Source organism: Neophocaena asiaeorientalis, unplaced genomic scaffold, assembly GCF_003031525.2.
Source record: "Neophocaena asiaeorientalis asiaeorientalis breed wild unplaced genomic scaffold, Neophocaena_asiaeorientalis_V1.1 scaffold388, whole genome shotgun sequence".
Lineage (NCBI taxonomy): Eukaryota > Metazoa > Chordata > Mammalia > Artiodactyla > Phocoenidae > Neophocaena > Neophocaena asiaeorientalis.
In genome coordinates this window covers 1,099,413-1,113,481 of record NW_020172738.1, presented here as the reverse complement: position 1 = coordinate 1,113,481, position 14,069 = coordinate 1,099,413, and the positions used below count along the sequence as shown (strand labels likewise).

Genomic DNA, 14,069 nt, shown 5'->3' with positions numbered 1-14,069 from the left:
TGGTCACCACTGGGCTCTGGATCCTCATGGCATTTTACACTGGTGATCACCTCCTTACTGAAATTCTTCTGCTGTCTCCTCAGCAGCCGTTCAAACAAACATTCTGCCTGCTCTTTGGGGGTTCCTCTTCCTTAGTTCACAGCTACCATATTGATGTTTTCTAGGTTCCATCCTTAACCATTCTCTCCTCTCTACACACTTCCCTGGGCAGGGCGTACAGACCTTTCAGTGGGTTTCTCAGTCGAGCCTACAGTCTTCCCTGGAACACTCTTCCCTACACTTTTAACTTGGTTGAGGTCTCCACCATCAGCTTTTCCCCACCTGAGCCTGGGTAGGCCCCCCGGGCAGGCTCCCCTAGCTTCCTTCACTTGCGCATCCCAGTACTATATGCAGGATACTGCCTGACTGCCCTCCCACCTGCCTATCCGTTCGGAGGGCAGGACCATGCCTGGGTTGCCCCCCTCAGTATCCCGGGGCCAGCCCTGCACCTAGCCCTGAGCAGGTGCTCACTAACCGGGTGTGGAGTAAATCAAAGGATGAGTAAAACCTTGTCACAGGAGAGGACCGGCGTGGCTACACCCATAAGCTAGACGTTGGGGGCAGGCGTCGCCGGCTGGGTGAGAGGCGGCTCGGCGGGTCACAGCACTGAGGATTGGGGCGGGGGGCATTCAGGAGCAGGGGCGGGATGGCTCCCGCCAGCCGCTGGCCCCTCAGCAGGGGACCGGGCGGCAACAGCCATCGGCTACAGCCAGTCGTCTCCGCGCAGCCAGGCCATAGAAGTCGGTAGTGCCCTCCGCCTGGCCCTGCCCTGCTCCGGCCGCCGCAGCGTAACTACAACAGACCACCGCCTCCGCCGCGCAATCACCCCGCGCCTCACTTTTGGCCCCTCCCAGCCACCGTTGCCTCCATAGCTCAGCGCCCGTGACCCGGAAGAGCATTCTCCTTAGCAACTGCGGGACCGCGGCGGCGCTTGCCTCCCGGGAGACAAGGTGAGGCCTCCCCGTCCCCTCCTCGCGCGCACCACCTCGATCCCTCCCCAGGAGCGACCTCGGGTCTGGCCTTCGAGGCCTCCTTATCGCTTCGGGGGGCACCTGCGCCGGCGGCCCCGGGCGAGTGCCCTCTGCCTCTGGAATCGCTCCCCGGCCCTGGCGTCGCCCCTGCCCACCCCACGTTCCTAGCCCACCCGGTCTCCCAGGCCCGTCTCCTTGCCCCCGAGCCCCGCCGGCCCTCCCTTGTAGCCTAGTATGGGGTCCTGGGAGGAGAAGCTGAGTTAAACAGGGCCTATTGCTGTAGAGAGAACGCTTCCCGAGGTTCGGGTCACCTGTGGACGCGTTCTTATGGGTCCGGATACAGATGTTTGGGATTGACAGGGATGGGGCTCCTTAGGATCCTTGAACAGCAGTCACTTTATTGTAATACTTGGTGTTTGCCTGCCGCTTGGCGCTTTACAAACTGGTGTACTTTATCTGCTTTGTTGATCGTGGAGATTCATTTAATCCAGCGTTTTGAACTGATCCTTTAACTGGGAATTAGCTTTCCAGTTTTTAGTGCGTTTAGTATTTTGTAAGTTGGATTTTGTGTCTACAGAAGGAGCTCTCCTTGGGACTGAGTAGGTTTGGGAAGAATTTCAAGTGAAATTTGCTACGGTGAAGAAGTAGGGGCAGGTGTTGTTAATATCTTTGATTTACATTTGAAAACAGGTTCAACACAATTCTGTTAAAATCCCAGCAGGCTTTTTCTCCCCCAGAAATTGACAAAGTAAAATTTATATGAAAATACAAGAGACTGAAAACCTCCCTTAACTGAGTTTGAAGAAGTGGGACTAAGGAAACTCTAAGCCTTATTTGAACATTGTTGGACAACTACATTAAAATTAATCCAGTGACAGTGGAGCTAAAACTGAGACATATGAACAGTTTTCGAAAATGACATTATATGGGACTAAAATGCAGGAGTTTATATATCAAAATCCATTATTCAAAACAGTGTAATTTCATTTCGGCTCAATGAGTATTTATTAAGTACTTACAGTGCTCAGCAATTGCTTAGAGACATAGAAGAGCCAGAGAAATTTATACAGGCATCTGAATTGATTTTTTTGGTAAGAGTTGAATAGGGATTTTAGGCTCAATTGCTTTGGGCATCCTCCAAAGACTCATTTCTGAAGATGCACAAACTCTTAAGCAGACATTCTGTGATATTTTATTGCTTTCTTACAGGTTTGGTGCCCATTTATTCACTTATTCAACAAGTATTTGAGTGCTTACTTGGTACTAGGCACTGTGTTTAGCACTGGAAATTGGGGAGAGTGAATGCATGCATGACCCTGTCCTCAGCGGATGCAATCAGGTTAATCACATGAATGTAAAACTGAAACTGTGACAAGTATTTGAGTTAGGGAAGTCACAGAAGTGACATTTGAACTGAGATCTGAAGGATGCACAGGAAGGGAAGAATGATCCAGTCAGAAAAAACAGCAAGGGCAAAAAGACCATGTGATGGCAGGGTTCATGGAGAGGACTGGGGACTTAAGATACAGATCTGTGTATCTCTCAGGAAGAGTGTAGAAGAATCTAGTGAGAGAGGGTGTTGGAGAGGTGGGCCAGAGGGTGCTGGGCCTTGTAAGCAGGTTGAAGAGTTTATCTTTGGAGTAAAGAGAAACCTCTGTACAGTTTTACTTAGAGACTTAGGCTAGATTGTGGGTGGGGATGACACAGTTAGATTGTGTTTGACTAGCCTGCTTTGTATCTTCTACTCTTGCTTAGTGTTTGCATTGTCTTCTCTTTCTTCGTTTTCTCAACATGCTCCTTCAGCTTTATTGCCGTTGAGGGAGACTCCATGTACCATTAGCAAGGCACATCTACTTTTTTTTTTAATTGGGAAAAAAGGAATTTTAGGGATTAGAATTGGACATTAGAAGTCAGTTGAGTTGAAATACTTTTGCATTAGTATGACTGCTAGGAGACTAATTTCTGTGACTCTTTTTAATTGTGGTTAAAAAAATACATGGTATAAAATTTACCCTCTAGTGTGCAGTTAACTATATTTACATTGTTGTGTAACATCGCTAGGACTTTTTCATCTTGCAAAACTAAATTCTGTACAACTGCCTATTTCTCCTTCCCACCAACTCCTGGCAACCACCCTTCTACTTTTTATTTTCATGATTTTGACTACTCTAGATATCTCATATAAGTGAAATCATACAAGGTGTGTCCGTCCATTTGTACTTTCATACTCCTTCTCTGCAATATCCTTCCTTCTCCCATTAGTCAATTCAAATCCTACCAGTTCTTTAAGGCCCAGTTCCTCTCCCTTGTCTTTCAACTTGAATTAATAGATCCAGACTGGGAGAGGCCTTAGAAATTATCCTGTCTTATTCTAGGCGAGAAAATAGAGTCCTGTAGAAGTTTCAGTGATTAACCCAAGGACAGACATCTTAATGAGTTGGGGCAGAGTTGGGACTAGAGCTCTGGTCTTTCAACTTCTGGGTGGGTGCCTTTACTGCTTCAGTCTGCTTACATGTTGTGATTTTGTGCTTTATTCTTTAGTTAGACCAGAAGTACCACTGTGGCGCAGAAACTGATTTCCACATCCCCATTCCAATATGTTGAGGCATATTTGATGCCTAGGAAGTATTAGTTGACGAATTGATTGTCTTTAGGACTTTCATTGCCTAGAAGGTGACTCTGCATAAAATTTTGAACTTCATTGATTCAGATCCTTGATTATATTAATCAAATTTACATTGGTCCTTCTGCAGTTGAATGATTCTTTCACTTTTGCCATCAGAGTTGAGACTCTCTCACTTTTTCCTGTCTTTATTGCATGTATTTGCCCATGGCATGTATACTTGGGTTCCCCTGCACATTTTGATGAGGAAGCCATCAGAAATGAAAAAGAACACATTAAACTTTTTAGGTTAGCTGATTTATTTTGAGGCAAAAGTTTATTTGTGAGTTTGATTACTGCTAAATGGTTTTGAAAGAGTCATATTTGTACTACATTTTATAGTGTTCATCTCACAATGCTTACAGACTAGTTGATTTTAGGTATTGGACTGGAAATTATTTTGAGGTGGCTCAGTATTTTAAGTACAAAAAAGGTATAACAAAGTGTTTTCTGGTGTGAGGAAGATTTGTAAATTTTTATTTTCAGTTTCCCCATTTATTCCAGACTTTGGTTTTCTGTAATGTTGACCAGCCTTATAGGATCAGCCTTATAGGATACAGTTTTTAGAGTATCCTTTTACTGTAACCTTCAAAAAGTTTTTTGTTTTATCTGGGGAGTTTCTGTGGGAAATGAAGTTCATTTTCATTCATGTACTACTAAGCACATGTTCAAATCAAAGTGTGGGCCTGGAATAGTTCTGTAAATCCCTCTGCGGTCCGGCTATTGGTGCCATTATTGGTGACGTGAGAGAAACTCAGCTGGAATTCTTGTTATCTTTATTAGACTGAGGTGGTGGAACTGCACAAGATGCTCGTTTGTGTCATGTAACAGGAGGTAGAAGGATTTGACAATAAGAACTTTTCAGATAGCATTTTATTTGGAACCATAGCAAGAACTTGATGCCCCAGAGTTGCAATTACGTGATTAACTCTCGTGTTGATGCTAGATTTAGTCAAGTTTAGTCAGCCATTAGTCTAAAAAAACTTCTTTCCCAATTTTTAAAAATTGAGATAAAATACACATAATATAAAATTTACCATCGTAACCATTTTTTGGTGTACAGTTCAGTGGTATTAAATACATTCATAGTGTTTTGCGATCATCACCACCATTCATCTCCAAAAACTGAAACTCTGTACCCATTAAACCACCATTCTTCCCAGCCTCTGGCAACTACTAGTTTGCTTTCTGTCTCTGTGATTTTGACTACTGTAATTACCTCATATAAGTGGAATCACACAGTACTTGCCTTTTTATGCATAATGTTCTTAAGGTTCATCCATATTGTAGCGTATGTCAGAATTTCCTTTTTAAGGCTTGTATGTATATACCACGTTTCGCTTATCCATTGATCCATTGATGGACACTTAGGTTGTTTCCACGTTTAGCTGTTGTGAATAATGCAGCTAATGGACATGAGTGTGCAGTCCAACTACTTCTGATTCTTTCTTAAAACCCAGTAATAGCAGCCTCTTGGATGCACTAGTGGTGGCAGACAAGAGATAGTGTTCCCACTAGTAGGAAGGGACTTTCATGTTACACAAAGCACAGTGAAAATGTCTGATGAAATGAGCTGGAGATAGGGCTAATGAAGAGGTACCTTGCCCTCAGAAAATGCCTTCTAATTAGAAAGTTAAGAGGAAGGGGATTATCATTTATGGAGCCCCTCCTATGTGTTGAGTAATTCACATGTATTATGTCATTAAATATCAATTGTTGCCCATTGAGAAAGAGTATTCACCTCTTTTACTGAGGAGAATATAGAGGCTCAGGAAGTTTACTTAGGTCATAAGGCAGTAAGTGTTAGAACTAAAGTATGGACACATGTCTGTCTGATTCCAAAGTCCATATTCCTTCCACCACAACACATTGTGCTACTTCTCTAAATCAGGTTCTGATTTCAGCATGAGTGCTACGTATGAGAACACCGACATCAGTTCTAGAGGAACCAGAAGGAAACGGGCAAGTAATGAAGTAGACTGATACAGTAGGGAGTTACCTGTTCCCTGTGGTTTAAAAAATCCTTCAAATGAAGGACAGTAATTGTTGGGAGTATTTGATCGACTTGAGAGCTTGGGTACCTAAACCAGGAGGAGGCAGGGAGTTATGTAATGCTAATTGAGTAACTTTGCCCTTTAGATTCCTCTGAGGCTTCCTTTAATGAAATTGGATTGTTTCTATCTCCTATTAGGATTTGATGAGGAAGAGGTTTGTAGTGATTGTCTAGGTGCTGAGGGATTTGGAGAGAAGCCCCAAACATTTCTGTTTAACTTCACCTCATTTAGAGAGCGTTTCTCTACATGGGAAATAGTTGCTCCTTTCCCTCTTTGCCTTGGTCAGCTTTAGTTAGTTTTAGAGGATTGAATATGAAACTGTAGCAGCAGTTATATGAGGGAGGAGATAACAGTACATGGTTATTTTTGTTTTAATCGTACTTAAAATCAACAATTTACATGGTTTGTTATTCTTTTTAGTTATTTTACGTTTCTTAAATGAAAACGTATTTGAATTGTTCATAGATCTTTTGCTCCAATAAGACATTTGTTTTCTTTATGATTTACTGAATTTTGCCAGTTCAAATCAGTCTTAATAGTTTGGAAGTAAGGATGCCCTATAAATTTTATGACTAAAATATACATTATTAATAGGGAGTACTTTTAATGATTGAATTAGGAACCAACTTGTATTGTGAAGCATTATTAGTTATTGGTTAAGACCATATATATATATATATTTTTTGCGGTACGCGGGCCTCTCACTGTTGTGGCCTCCCCGGTTGCGGAGCACAGGCTCCGGACACGCAGGCTCAGCGTCCATGGCTCATGGGCCTAGCCGCTCCACGGCATGTGGGATCTTCGCGGACCGGGGCACGAACCCATGTCCCCTGCATCGGCAGGCGGACTCTCAACCACTTTGCCACCAGGGAAGCCCCAAGACCATATTTCTTAAAAGCTGGATAATTGAGGTGTTGTCAACTTACTATAAATTGTATGTATTAAAAGTATACAATTTATTAAGTTTTGATATATGTATATACTCAAGAGACTATTATCACAAACAAGATAGTGAACATATCCATTACCCTCAAAGCTTTCATTACATCCCTTGCTCCTTGACCCCCATGCCAGACAACCACTGATCTTTCTGTAATTATATATTAATTTTATTTCCTAGAATTTCCTGGAATTTTATACAACTGGAATCATATAGTATATAGTTATGCTTCTTTCACTCAGCATAATTATTTTGATATTTATCCTTTTTTTTTAATGTATCAGTAGTTGATTCCTCTTTAATGCTGAGTAATATTCCTTTGAATGGACGTACCAGAAGTTTATTAATACATTCACCTGTTGATGGATGTATTGGTTGTTTCTAATTTTTAGTTGGTAACAAATGAAGTTGCTATGAAAATTTGTGTACGAGCCTTTGTGTGGATGTATACTGTTATTTCTCTTGGTTAAATACCTAGAAGTAGAATGGCTAGATCATATGGTAGGTATATGCTTAACTTTTAAAGCAACTGTCAAAGTTTTGGAAAGTGGATGTACTATTTTGCATTCCCACCAGCAATGTATAAGAGGTCCAGTTCCTCCTCATCCTTGCCAACACTTGGTATGGTCAGTCTTTTTAACTTTAGACTTTCTTATAGATGTGTATTGGTATCTCATTAGGATTTTATTTTATTTTTAACGTTTATTTTATTTTTTTTTGGCTGCACCATGAGGCATGAGGGATTTTAGCGAGCCTGCACTCCCTGCAGTAGAAGCGTGGAGTCTTAACCACTGGACCGCCAGGGAAGTCCCCTGATTTTAAATTGTATTTCCCTAAGGAAGTGATGCTCTTCATCTTTTCATGACCTTGTTTGCTATCCATATAACTTCTTTGGTGAAATATCTGTTCAGATGTTTTGTCCATTTTTAATTTGTCCATTTTTAATCCTTATCACTGAATTTTAGAAGTTCTTTGTATATTCTGGATGTATATCCTTTTTCAGGCATAGGATTTGCAAATATTTTCTCCTAGTCTCTTTTTATTCTCTTAATGATGACTTTTGAAGAGCAGTTCTTAATTTTGATGAAGTCCAATTTACAATTTTTTCTTTTATGGATTGTGCTTTTCTTGCTTTATCTAAAAAATCTTTGCCTAAGTTAATATCACAATGATATTCTCCTGTGTTCTGGAAGTTTTACTTGTAAATCTATGATCCACTTTGAGTAAATTTTTATATACAGTGCAAGGTATGGATCAAAGTTCATTTTTTAAATATATGGAATTCAAAAAAAAAATAAACGGAATCCAATTTTTTAGAACCATTTGTTGAAAAGACTGTATTCCTTCACTTAATCCCCTTGTGCCTAGGTTATACCTAGGTTGAAAATCTATACATATTTTTGGTTCTATTTCTGGACTCTGTTTCATTGATCTATTTGTAGATATTGATGCCAGTACTACACTGATTTGATTCCTATAGTTTTATAAAAAGACTTGAAGTCAGATAGTGTAAATCCTTCAACTTTGATGTTCTTTTTCCAGACTTTGGCTCTTTGAGGTCCTTTTCATTTCTGTGTTAATTTTAGAATCAGCTTGTCAGCTTTTCAAAAAAGTCCGCTTGAGAATTTGATTCAAATTTTATTGAACCTATAGATAATTTGGCGAGGATGCCATCTTAACATCTTCCAACCCATGAACATTTATTTAGGTTTTCTTTTCTTTCTCTCAGCAATATTTTGTAGTGTTCACTGCACGTATCTTGTACATCTTTTGTCACAGCCCTATGTATTTTATATTTTTGATGCTTTTGAAATGATGGTTTTTAAAATTTTATATCTTTGACTGTTGCTAGTATATAGAAATATGATTGATTGTTGTACATTGGCTCTTTGTCAACCTGGCTATGCTTATTTCTTCTAGCAGCTTTTTAAATAGATTTCATTGGATTTGCTACATAAAGATTATGTCATCTGTGAATACAATTTTACTTCTTCCATTTTTAAAATATATTTATTTATTTTTGGCTGTGTTGGGTCTTCATTGCTGTGTGTGGGCTTTCTCTAGTTGCGGCGAGCGGGGGCTCCTCTTTGTTCTGTGGCTTCTCTTGTTGTGGAGCGTGGGCTCTAGGCGTGTGGGCTTCAATAGTTGTGGCACATGGGCTCAGTAGTTGTGGCTGGAGGGCTCTAGAGCACAGGCTCAGTAGATGTGGTGCATGGGCTTAGTTGCTCTGCGGCATGTGGGATCTTCCCAGTCCAGGGATCGAACCCGTGTCCCCTGCATTGGCAGGCAGATTCTTAACCTCTGCACCACCAGGGAAGTCCCTACTTCTTACTTTTTAATCTTTAACTTTTTATTTTTTCTTATTGTACTGGCTTCAGTTCCCAGTACAATGTTAAATAGAAGTGGTAGAAGTAGACATATTTGTCTTATTCCTGATCTTAGGAAGAAAGCATTTAGTCTTTCACCATTAAGTGTGATGATAGCTGTAGGCTTTTGGTATATTTTCTTTGTCAGTGAAGAAATTTCCTTCTATTCCTAGTTTGCTGAGAGCTTGTTTTTTTTTTTTTTTTTTAATCAGAAACAAATGTTGGATTTAGTCAAATGCTTTTTCCGAGTCTACTGGAAATGGTTTAATATTAGTCAATTACATTGACTTTCAAATATTAGAACTAACCTTGCATTCTCTAGATAAACCCTACTTGGTCCTGATGTGTTATTATTTTTATATGTCGTTGGAATTTATTTCTTTTTAAAAATTTTTTTAAGTGTTCTCTTTTTTTTTTACATCTTTATTGGAGTATAATTGCTTTACAATGGTGTGTTAGTTTCTGCTTTATAACAAAGTGAATCAGTTATACATACACATATGTTCCCATATCTCTTCCCTCTTGCATCTCCCTCCCTCCCACCCTCCCTATCCCACCCCTCCAGGCGGTCACAAAGCACCGAGCTGATCTCCCTGTGCTATGCAGCTGCTTCCCACTAGCTATCTACCTTACGTTTGGTAGTGTATATATGTCCATGCCTCTCGCTTTGTCACAGCTTACCCTTCCCCCTCCCCATATCCTCAAGTCCATTCTCTAGTAGGTCTGTGTCTTTATTGGAATTTATTTATTGAAATTTATTAAAAATTTTCCATCTGTGATTATGACAGATACTGGTTTGGGATGATTTTTCTTGTAATATCTTTGTTTTTGTTTTTGGTATCAGAGTAGTGCTGGCAACCTTCAATGAATTGGGAAGTATTTCCTTTCCTTTAATTTTTCGGAATAGTTTGCATAGAGTTGGTATTTCTTCCTTAAATGTATTAAGTACATACACATTTAGAGTTGTTATTTGCTCTTGATGAATTAACCCCTTTAATGTTATGAAATGATCTTTAGCCACAGTAATGTTCTGTGCTCTGAAACCTACATTGTCTGATATTAATGAAGCCATTCCGGCTTTCCTTTTGTTAGTGTTAGCATGGTATATCTTTTCCATACGTTTACTTTTAACTTATTTGTGTCTTATATTTGAAGTGTTTCTGTAGGCAGCATATTGTTGAGCGTTGCTTTTTAACTAGTCTGACAATCTTGTTCTTTTTGGCCATACCGCGTGGCTTGTGGGATCTTAGTTCCCCGACCAGGGATCAAACCCGTGCCCCCTGCAGTGGAAGCGTGGAGTCCTAACCACTGGACCACCAGGGAATCCCCCCTGACAGTCTTTTAATTGGTGTACTTAGACCATTTACATTTAATGTGATTATTGATATGGTTAAGTTTGATCTTTCATCTTGTTATTTTTCTTTTTTGTCCCATCTATTCTTTGTTTCACTTCTTTTGGATTAATTTTGTTTTTTCTAAAATTGTCCATCTCCCTTGTTGGCTTATTAAGGATAACTATTTATTTATTTAGTGGTTACTTTAGGGTTTATATATACATGTTAAACTTATCACAGTCTACTTTAAAGGATATCATACCACTTCATATATAAAAACTTTGTGTGTGTGTGTGTGTCTGCATTGGGTCTACGTTGCTGCATGTGGGCTTTCCCTAGTTGCAGTGAGCGGGGGCTACTCTTTGTTGCCATGCGCGGGATTCTCATTGCTGTGGCTTCTCTTGTTGCTGAGCACAGGCTCTGGGGCGTGCAGGCTTCCGTAGTTGTGGTGCACAGGCTGTGGAGCGCAGGCTCAGTAGTTGTGGTGCATGAGCTTAGTTGCTCTGTGGCATGTGGGATCTTCCCAGACCAGGGATTGAACTCGTGTCCCCTGCATTGGCAGGCAGATTCTTAACCACTGTGCCACCAGGGAAGTCCTTTTTTTGTTTTGTTTTGTTTTGTTTGTTTGTTTTTGAAATCCTTTTAGCAGTATCTTTTAATTTTCCCTCCTGGCCTTTGTGCTCATCATTTTTTTACTTCCACATATATGATCAATTCCAGTATACACTGTTATTATTATTTATAAGTAATCAGTTGTCTTTTAAAGAGACTTAAATTTTAAGAATAAAATCTTTATATTTACCCGTAAGTTACTTTTTCTAGAGCTCTTCATTCTTTTGTGTAGATCCGGGTTTGCATCTTTTTTTATCATTTTCTTTCTGCTTTGAGGACTTCAGTGTTTCTGGCCATGCAGGTTTGCTAGTGATGATTATTTCAGTTTTCACATGTCTGAAAAAGTTTGTATTTTGCCTTTGTGTTTGAAAGATATATTTGCTGCGTAAAGAATTCTAGATTAACATTTTTTATTTTTAATCAGTGTTATGAGGATTTTGATTCACTGTCTTCTACCTTGCTTGTTTCTGACAAGAAATCTGACCTCTTTATTTCTGTTTCTTGTACTTAATGTGTCTTTTTTTTTTTCTCTGCTGCTTTTAACATTTCCCTTGAGACTGGTTTTAACCAAATTGATTATGATTTGCCTTGGTATAGCTTTATGTTTCTTGTGAAACACTGAACTTCTTAAACTGTAGTTTTATAGTTTTCATCAAATTTGGAAAATTTTCAGCTGTTATTTCTTCAAATATTTTTTCTTTCTTTACTTTTCTCAGTCCCCTTCCTCTGCCCTGCTGATTTCAGTTATACATATATTAGGTTGCTTAAAGTCCCACAGCTCACTGATGTCCTCTGTTCATTTTTTTCTGTCTTTTTTTCCTGTTTTTCATTTTGGATAATTCCTATTGCTTTATCTTCAAGTTTACTAATTTTTTCCTCAACAGTGTCTAATCTGCTGTTAATCCCATCCAGTGTAGTTTTCATCTCAGGCATCATCATTTTTATTTCTAGAAGTTTGATTTGGATCCTTTTTATATCTTCACTGTTTCTTAACCTGTTCAGTTTTTCCTCTTTTTAAACATACAATTCTAATAACTACTACTTTCCTGTACTTTTTCATTATTCCTATATATTTCTATGTTCTCTCTTTCTTTCTCTTTGTCTCTGCCCCTCCCTTTCTCTCACACACACAGTACCCACATACCCTCTATTTATTGATGAAGTAATGCAAGATACATAATAATTTCCCTATTATGTATATTTGGATATAGGCTTAAGAAAGCTAGGTAGTTTGGTTTGCTCAAAATCAGACAGTTAATGTTCAGATTAAAATCTAGGTTTTTCACAATGTCTGCTCTTTCCATTACTCCTGCTTCAGTAGGAGAGATAAGACAAGTGTTTAACTAAAACAGAAGTAAGAGTAGGGATGGCACCATAATAGAGAAGGATTATGAAAGATCACAGGGAGTGTGTAGGTTATAAAAGATTTCCAAGGATGCAGGAAGCATTGGGGATGAGCCTTGAAGGACAAGTGAGATTTTGCGTGATACTCAAAGGAGGGTGAAGCATTTGCGGAGAGAAGAGTGTATTGCAGTATGTGAGATTTGGAAGAGTGAGGCATGTGTTTAGCGGAATTGGGTGTGACTATGGAAAGCAGACGACTCGGGAGGTTAGATTAGCCTGAATTGTAGAGTGTTTTTGATGTCTGGCTTTATCACAAGTTTTTTAATATATCTTGTCTTCAACTGCTGCCTGCCTCTGACACGGAGGTGGAGTCTTTTAAAACTTCCCTACATTCCTTAGTACAGTCTTCCACGTAATTCATTTATAGCTTTTCTTACTATAGCACCCTTAGTTCTTCTTTATTAGTACTTGTGATTGCGTTCTTTATTGTATAAGAAGTCTTAAATCTTGTGTTCATAAAATTCCTTCCAAAGAAGTCAGCATACTTTATGCTAATTCATTTATTGATTGTCTCAGCAGTCAGCTTACCATACCCTAAGAGTATCCCACTTTCTCAGGCATCCAGAATCCTGCTTCAACTTAAGGGCCATTGTGTAATCTTGTATTGTTCTAATGAAAGGAATGCTCAGATGATAGTGTTGTGGGCAGAGCCCAGGCCTGTTTCTCTGGAACTTTTTTACTTCTGGCTGGTAGGGAGGAGTACATGTGGCACTGTCCTTGAACTCACAACTGCCCACCACATGCAGAACTGGCCCTGACACTTCAAGTGCTCAACTGGACTCACTCTGATCTTTGTATCTCAGAGGAATTGAGAGCTGAGGATTCATCCAGGGTTTCATTGAATTTCAGTTGGGTAAAAAATAATTAATGGAAAAATATCTTATTGTTCAAATCACGTCATTCCTCTTGTAATGCTTTTAATTATCTTCTGCAAACCTTTTTACTCTTTAGTTCTGAGAAGTGCCCTCTTTACTGGAGCTCCCTGAAGTGATTGCTCGTGGTTCTCAGTGAGTTTAATCAAAGAGCACATGCCTTTTGCTGTAAACCCTCCCTACCCCCATGAAATTCCTTGTTAATGCAACTTCAGAAGAAAAGATGAAAATCAAGCATTTGCTAACTCCTAGCAGGTGACTAGTTAGGACACTATAGAACCAAGCAGATTTTCAGTGGCAAATACTGAATCTAGAATTAAAAGACTATATATGCATTTTTGTATGGTCTTGTTTGTTTTTAAATGGTAGTCTTTTATTAAATACTGAGAAGTTACAAAGTAATGTATGCAAAATATGTGTAAGGTATACAGAACACTAGGACAGTGAATACCCATGTACCTAACCACTGGTTTAAGAAAAAAGTTGAAGATCTCTATGTTCCTTCCTGTTTCTTATCCCACCTCTTCCTTCCCATTTCAGAGGTAACCTGAATTTTGTATTTTCTTCGTACTTGAACCATATAGTTTGTATCCTTAAACTGTTGTTTAATTTTGCATGTTTTTGAAATTTATAAAACAAAATCACAATGCAGATAATTTTCAGTGATTTGCTTCTCTCTATAACATTATATTTGTCTGCTTTGGTCATATTTTTGCAAGTATTTAATCCTGGGCTGCTTTCACTTAGTGTAAATTTATTTCTTAATAATTTTCCTCGTTAGTCTTATAAAGAATGTGATTCATATGTTTCTACCT

General features: G+C 39.2%; 1 protein-coding gene across 5 annotated transcripts in view; it reads left to right on the top strand.

Moving 5' to 3' along the window:
* The first annotated feature begins 939 nt into the window (after positions 1 to 939).
* DIS3L2 (DIS3 like 3'-5' exoribonuclease 2) overlaps positions 940 to 14,069 on the top strand; it is a 370,907-nt gene continuing 357,777 nt past the window's right edge. For all 5 annotated transcript variants that reach the window (XR_003002632.1, XR_003002633.1, XM_024740590.1 and 2 more), the window contains exon 1: positions 940 to 989. The gene's annotated coding sequence lies outside the window, so the exon portion shown is untranslated. The remainder of the gene's footprint in view (positions 990 to 14,069) is intronic.